General features: G+C 41.0%; 1 pseudogene; it reads right to left on the bottom strand.

Annotated features, from left to right (window-relative positions):
• Positions 1 to 1,173: 1,173 nt before the first annotated feature.
• Positions 1,174 to 5,728, bottom strand: LOC117708692 (PRAME family member 12-like; annotated as a pseudogene).
• Positions 5,729 to 8,512: the final 2,784 nt, after the last annotated feature.

Here is an 8,512-nt window from a genome sequence, read left to right as displayed (position 1 = left end):
GGAATCCTTTGTTCCGACCTAATGCAGGTATGGTTTCCTTAAGTTTTCCCAGCCTTCCCTTTTGAAAAAAATAAAAAGGGGACCTGTTGGGAGCTGACTTTTAGCAGAAAGCAGCTATCAACTTTGCAGCCATCTTGAGTCATATACCCTGACAAGAGACATGTTTTTCAATAGCCAACAACAACTGAGGCACACTCTGATAAACATCTTGTTTATCTCACAGATCTTGTTTTGCTGTTTAGTGACCCCAGCTGCATGGTGCCTGTGGTAAAGTGTCTTCAGCTGTGTTCCCCTGCTTGTTCTTATAAAGACCTAGGATTCCCTTGCAAGAGAGAGACAATAAATGAGAAATGAGACTTGGTGACACACTCTGATTTGTCTCCATTTTTTGCATTTTGTCCCCTTCTTCCCCCACTCTGTCTCTTGCTAGACCCTGACCCTTAGACCAGACAGCAGAGCAGTCCAGGACAACTTTTACTGATAAAACTGCAATATTTTGATGGACCATGATGCCCCATGGTCATAAGGAATTCTATAATAGCCCATCTCTGTGAGCACTGATGGAATAGAAGTTCTAACAACAATGCCACACCCTGTTTCTAGAATGTGTTCACTTAACAGTCTTGTGTAGGAAAGCCTCTGTGCTCAGAATCACATCACATTTCAAATATGGTTTGGTACAGAGAGTGGTTTTAAGAGCCCTTCACAATTAGTTTGACAGTACTGTGCAAATAACAAAGGAGACAACAGTGGGAAGTACAGGGTAGAAGATAATGTCATAATTGACTTTAATACATTTTGCCACCAACAAGGCTCTGATGATAATTTCCTTGATCATACATCAGAAGGTCATAGAATAGTACAAATGTAAAACTGGAGTGGATTACATGGGTAACACATAAGAGGAGAGCTATCACTTCATAGACTGACCTTATAATTCCAAAATGGGGAAGCTATTGTGGATCCTGTCCTAATGGAGGCATATTTAGACATGCAGAACTGTCTTTCTGATTCCACAAGACCCTGTTCCTACTATCCTATTGTCCTTCATATCAAATCACCCAAGGTCTCAATCCACTGAACACCATTTTGATTTTATTACATTTAAAACCATGAATTGAGGGACTCTCTGGTGAATGTACTTCTTCAGATTTCATTTCTCAGCATGCAGAATCAATCTCCTATTTCCTGAAAACAAAGGCAAAGGCTGGACTCCATGTCATAGACACAGCATCCCCAACAATGAGGGCAGGTGGCTGTAGCAAACATGATTGTCTTGGGCTGCCTTTTTGGCCATGAGCATTTAAGCAGCTTAGGACACAGTTGAAAAAAACTCTCCACCAGGACATCACCCAGGGGATCATAGCACTATTTTGGGGCAGGGTACACCTCTACAGTCAAGTTCAGATTGGCCATGCATTGCAGAAGGTCCTTCAGTACAGGAGTGGAGAAGTCGTTATAGTAGAAATTAATACTGTTGAGCTGTGAGCACTGGCTCAGGGCTGGCAAGAGGACTTTCAGATGAGAGCCCATCCTACAGTGCTCAAACTGCAGACTCTGCAGAGTTTCAGATACATTCTCTAGGAGAATTCGGAGACTCTTGAAACGTGACTCAGAAATCACTACATTGTTTCAGTTGGTAGAGGCTCTGACACTTTGACATGTGTTTCAGGTCTGATGTTGAGAGTTGGCAGAATGACATAGACAAGGACTCCAAGGGGATCTTCAGGCATCTAGAGTAAAAACAAAAAATTGGTTCTAACATTGCTGGAGGACACTAGTAACATTGACAGAGAAGCTACTTATGTATAGTCAAATCTGTGCTTCTGCTGAATGTCCACACCGGGGACACAGCATATTGGTGTCTACTCATAGCATTGTCTACTGAGGTATACTACAGTCATGTGGGGTGGTCTCAGACCACAGGTCTGCAACTCTCCATACTCACTCTGTCAGAGAACTATAGCTTGCTTCATCATGCCAGAAGAGCATACTGAGAAAGGACTAGCACAGGGAGGTTCTGGCAACATCTTGACCTGTGTCCTGCAGAGTTTATCCTTGTTCCTGCTATCTCCACAGTCTTCATCCTTGATTTCAGTGTTCTACACTTGACTCTGATGACCCCCACCCCAGTGTCTCAGATATCTCATCTACTTAGTCCCAACTTATGTTCAAACCATCCTTCCATTTAGGGAGAATTAGAAGCTGACAAACTCCAATAGAGGAACAAACTGGTTCCTGTACACATATATCTTTGTAGAGGGCAAGTGTGGAGCCTCTCTAGCTCAGGGCTCTCTGCTCTGTCTGTTTCTTTCCATTAGCTTTGCCTGGATCCCAAAGAGGAATATGCAAAGCACACTTACTGCATCTGACCCATACAATTGACCTGTTTGCAAGGCTGCTATCTCAATATCCCCTACTCCAGCTCAGACTCAGCTATAGGAATAGGAACAAACCATGTGAGTTCAGTTAAGAAACAAACTGTCCACACTTCTACAATGTAATGATTCTGTCATTGCAACAACCTTTGCGACTGGCACACCTCAGGTGCGCACTCATGTTCTTATTCAAAGGAAAATTTTTCTGCCAGAACAGAAACAGCTCACCATCCTTTCTTACCTGAACAAAATTTTCATGTTGTCATTGGGAATGTAGGAACCATTCAAATAGAGACTCTGGAGATAGTTGAGTTTGGAGAACTGAGAAATTAATTCTGCAGAACACTTCTTTACATCTGTCACTGTATTCACAACATTCAATTGGAAATCAATTTCATTTAGATGGTATTTCACAATATTTCTCATCTTGCCAAGGTAATGTGGAAAGTAACGTAGGAAAGACAGGATCTCATAGGTGCATAATTCCAATTTGTCAATATAGCTTCAGTAGAAAATATTTATCACCTCCCTGATAATCTCCAGGGGTTTATAATGGCAGTCAATTTGATGTATATTGAATTTGATAATATTTCTCATCTGGCCAAGGAAATGTGGAAAGAAACTTAGGAAACATAGTACCTCATGTGTGCATATTTCCAATTCCTCAATATATATTGGCTGGAAAATGTTCAAGACCTTCTTGATAATCTCCAGGGGAATGAGTCAAATTGCCATCTTCTGACAGATTAGCTGCAAAGAGTCACTGCTCTTCTGGGCCCACTGGAGCAAGCATTTTTGGTCTTTCTTATTTATTTATTATTTTATTGGATATTATAATTACATTTCAGATTTTATCCCCTTACCCCATTCACCCCACCACCCAGGAACCTCCCATCCCATCCCCCCTCCTCATGCTTTTATGAGGATGTGCTCCCACCTACCCCCCTACTCCCACCTCCCTACCCTCGAATTCCCTCTGACTCAGTGGTCAGCCTTCATGGGACCAAGGATCTCCTCCCCGCTTAAGCCCCAAAAGTCCATCCTTCCCCCCCCCCCCCCATATTCAGATGGAGCAATGGGTCCCTGGCAATGTGCTTCTAGGCTGGTGTTTTAGAATGTGGCAGCTCTGGTTCATTGGTATTTGCAGATTATCTGCAAAGAGTCTTTGTACTTCTGAAGCCACTGGAAGAAGAAGCATCTTTGCTCTTCTTTCAAACAGGTGTAGAGGCTCAGGTCAGTGAACACCAGTAATCTTTCAGTCAATGCATAAGCAGAAAAACTCCCTATGCCTTGCTTCTTTATCAAAGCATCTGGTGAGCAGACTCCATCTTCTCTTCCAGCCCATGCATCCCAGAAATCCTGATGCACATCTCTCAAGTCTAACATTTGTAGCTTCCTCCTTCTGTGATGTAAATACATAAAGTTTCATATTTTAAAATGGGGACCTATATGGAGTCAGTCTGTATCCCACTTTTCTAACTTCAGCTCCAACATAACACTTTACCAGGCAGGCAAGGACACTGCACTATATGCATATGTGCCGCAAGCCTCCCAGCCCAGAGAGGGTAGTGGCAGGGGCACAGAGTAGGAAACTTCTTCTGAGGGTAAAAGACTACAGGCTTAGGTAATTGACACCTGTAGTCTAACAGCCTAAGATAAGACAATGTGGCCTTTGTTCTGTCTCAGGATGAACTGCTGGGCTCTAATATATGCCTGCTAGTCTGAGGTCTCAGGAAGAAAAACACACCTAGAGAAATTACTATAGAGTTTATTACTAAGTGGAAGAAGCTTCCTATAAAAGTTATCTAAGGTGAAAAGCAGATAAGTCTTAAATGGGGAAAGGAAAAACTTCTAACAAGGGAAAAATTCTAAGGGAAAAACTTCTAGGCAGGGGAAAAGGAAAGGAAGGGACAAATGATTACTACAACAACTACTGCTGCTACTACTACTACTACTTTTTGTCTTTGTATTCAGAACTTCTACATCTTTCAGAGCACATGATCACATATTACAAAGTTCATCACAAGTTCACAACAAAAATCAAATCATAAATTGAAATAGAAGTTTACCACAGAGAATGTTTACATGCATATCCATTCGGAGTAATTATCTGGCTTAACATCCATCACCTGTCTAGCTCTACAGGTTCACTGAAGGTTTAAAACTATAACTAAGAAATTAGTGAAGTTTTGTATAGATAAACCCAGGCAACATTATATCTTCTGTCCTAGCACCTATACTAAACCATGAGTTCCCTATTAGTGACCATTGGTTAATTGTTTTACAACCTCTTGCAATGTGCTCTGAGTAGGAGAAAGTCTGGTTAGCATCTAAAAGCAATTAACTGGTGACACATGAGACTGGCAGAGTTCTCATTGCAGTTTGACTATCAGAAAGGGACTCAGTAGCAGTCCCACTACTAAAAGAGCTTAATAGTAATCAATTATATAATTTTAGGAATTCTTATAGGATCATTAGTAAGACTTAAGAAGTCATCTATTTGTCTATATAGCATCAGTCCAAGAAAGTACATCTTCATGGATCTGCAGATATCTGCTCCAAAGGAGTGTGATATTGCTTAGTGATTGTTAGATATATTTAATTCTAATAATAGGAAAAGCATATTATAGCAGGAATCTTTCTACAAATAAGTCCCTTACAGCCTTGCTGTTAAGGGTTCACTTGTTGCAGATGATATAATAATCCAAGGCAAGCCATTTCAGAATGATCACCTGCTAATTATTAGCTTGTCCCATTATGGCTCCTGACACATCTGGAGACATGACCCACTTCCCTCCATTGAGTTGCTCTTGACTTGTGTCTCTTTCATATTTAGTGTCTGTAGGAAAGCCAGGGAAAGGCTCATCCTACTAGGGCTACTAGTACTCTGAGCTGTTCACTAGGAGTTTCATTTAGATCATCTTTCACCTTGAATAGTATTTCCACAAATCCCCATGTCAATGACATCATTATTCTCTGTCCTGTTTCATCACAGTCTTTCTGCTCTAATGTGTTTCTTACCACTAACCCTATTTCCCTGTAGCTGTTTTGGCTCTTGCCTACCTGGGAGGAACATTCGGGGTCATCAGTATATCCATGCCACTCAGCACCGCTTCCATCATCTCCACGTCAGCAGTTTTCAGTAATGGTCCCACAGGAAGGTAGGAAAAGGGCCAGGCTGCCACCGCTGCCTTCAATAACTCTGTGTGTCTGCTATTGAATGCCTCTATGAAGAGTGGTGGGAAGAGCATAATGGGCAGGTATTCCACATCAGAGTGGTCTATGGCATCATTCCTCACCATCACCTCCAGTGCCAGCTGCTCAAGTGTGGGAGGGTTGTAGGTGCTCATCCTAATAGATATTCAGTCAGAAGGAACCTGGAGCAAGATTTAGGGGACATAATTTCAGGCTACATTTTGGAAATCCCTATTTTTTCACACATTGTATGAATCAGAAGGCCAGAGCCCATGCTCTGGAAATAATGGAAAATCCACTCTGCACAGTTATCCAATCTCATGGTCTAAAGCCAAAAGTCCATCACTCTCAGCATGTAGACTCCCTTGTAAGCAACCACAGAGGAAAAAATTAACCTTTATCCCATATGATACCAATCTCTATTCTTCTTAATTGCGTGCCTAGTCAGAAGGGTTATTCAGGAGCATACAGTCTGACCAAAATTTTGTTTCAGGGAAAAGATACTGAACAAATTTTCAGGCCTTTTAAGAAAATATTGAGCCAATGTCATAGGCTCAACCCAGCCTAATTGTCCTTTCAACAGATTGATCTCTCCTGGGAAGGGCTAAGAAGGACCTGTGAGATACCTATCTGTGAGTACTACTCAACCATTTAGAGACAAGCACAAGCAAGCTGGGCTTATGCTAATTTGGTTAATGAGGTAAAAGGTCTCTCAATTCATGGCCACCTGCATAACCAATCATACCACATCTGAAATGCCAAACATAAGTCAAATTCACAACTTTCCCCAGAGCATTTGGAAAGCCATGCTACTGAATGAGAGCACCTGCCCATGTGAGTCTTAGGGGAGAAGCCAAGTGTACATAGGCTACAGGGAGAAGAGTTTCTCATTACAATTTGGAGTCCAGAGGAATAAAGAGATGAGACAATATATCCATCAGCACTTCTAAGTTTATCCTGCATCGTGATCATTTGTGCCCAGGACATTAATCCTAGTTTCCAGTTGTGGCAGCTGTATACTTTAACTCATACATGCATACATATCTTATATAATGTCTAAAAACTTGAACAAGACTGAAGCAAACACATTCCTATAGCCTTGGTTTCTGGATCATCTGTGGCTTCTGGGACACAAGGCAACAGCTACAAATTTGGGCTTGTGTGCCTGAAGCCTTCCCCAGCACAATTTGTAGAGTATAGTTAAAAGAGAAAATTCCAGTACATATAATTGCTAAACCACAATCTGTGAAATATTCTTTAAAATACTGCAGAGGATTAAATGATAAAAATGATTCTCACTGAAATTCCAGATGAAATCTAGAAATCTGTACTTTACCAGAAGGATGGAGAGTTCCAGGCCATCCTTGTTCCTTTATATGCTATTTTGAAAATGAGGATATTGCCTTTTGGCTGAGGTAGACACCTAGATGGTTAGCTTCCATAATGACCCATCCTAGGGGAAAGACTACACTCAGAAAAGCAGGATTTCAGGATCCCAGAGGCAGCCTGAGTCCTATGAGCTCTTCCAACTAGGTTCTCAGGATCACTGGAACACAGAGACAGTTGGACTCTGAGGAGTTCTGACAAAAGCAAGATAACTGGGAAGACAGGCTCCAATCAGAGACAGTGAATGCAGGTAGCACTAGAGAAAACCAGATGACAAAAGACAAGCACAAGAACATAAGCAACAGAAACCAAGTTTACCTGGCATCATCAGAACCCAGTTCCCCCAGCATAACAAGTCCTGGATACACCATAACACTGGCAAAGCAAGATTCAGATTTAAAATCACTTCTCATGTTGATTATGGAGGACATTAAAAATACAGGAGAGGCCGGGCAGTGGTGACACATGCCTTTAATCCCAGCACTTGGGAGGCAGAGGCAGGCGGATTTATGAGTTCGAGGCCAGCCTGGTCTACAGAGTGAGTCCAGGACAGCCAGGACTACACAGAGAAACCCTGTCTCAAAAAACAAAAAAAAAACAAAACAAAAAAAAAAAAGTAAATACAGGAGAACACAGGTAAACAGATAGAAGCCCTCAGAGAAAAAACAAAAAAATCTCTTAAACAATTGCAAGAAAGCACAGCAAAACAGGGAAAGGAATTGAACAAACCATTCTGGATCTAAAAATGGAAGTTCAAACAATAAAGAAATCTCAAAGGGAGACTACCCTGCAGATAGAAAACCTAGGAAAAAATATCAGGAGTCATAGACACAAGTATCACCAGCAAAATACAAGAGATAATAGAGAGAATCTCATGTGCAGAAGATACCATGGAAAACATTGACACAAATGTCAAAGAAGATGCAAAATACAAAAAAAAAAAAAAAAAAAAAAAAAAAAAACCTCCCAACCCCCCAAAATCCAGGAAATCCAGGACACAATGAGAAGACCAAACCAAAGGATAATAGATATAGATGAGAGTAAAGATTCCTACCTAAAAGGTCTAGTAAATATCTTCAACAAAATTAAAGAAAACTTGCCTAACATAAAGAGATGCCCATGCACATAGAAGAAACCTACAGACCTCCAAATAGACTAGAACAGAAAAGAAATCCCTCCTGTTACATAATACTCAAAACAACAAATTCACAAAACAAAGAAAAAATACTAAAAGCAGTTAGGGGAAAAGGACAAGTAACATATAAAGGTAGGCCTATAAGAATTACACCAGACTTCTTACCAGAGAGTATAAAAGCCACAAGTTCCTGGACAGAGAACATTCAAACCATAAGAGAACAAAAATGCTAGCCCAGACCACTATACCTCACAAAAGAACACACATGGTATGTACTCACTGATAATTCTATATCAACCCCAAAACTCACAAAACTGAAAATACAACTCACAGACCACATAAAGCTCATGAAGGAAGACCAAAGTGTGGGTGCTTCTGTCCTTCTAAGAAGGAGTAACAATGTACTCTTGGGTACAAA

This window comes from Arvicanthis niloticus, chromosome 5 (genome assembly GCF_011762505.2).
Source record: "Arvicanthis niloticus isolate mArvNil1 chromosome 5, mArvNil1.pat.X, whole genome shotgun sequence".
NCBI classification, from domain to species: Eukaryota; Metazoa; Chordata; class Mammalia; order Rodentia; family Muridae; genus Arvicanthis; species Arvicanthis niloticus.
This window is presented reverse-complemented; position numbering and strand designations above follow the sequence as displayed.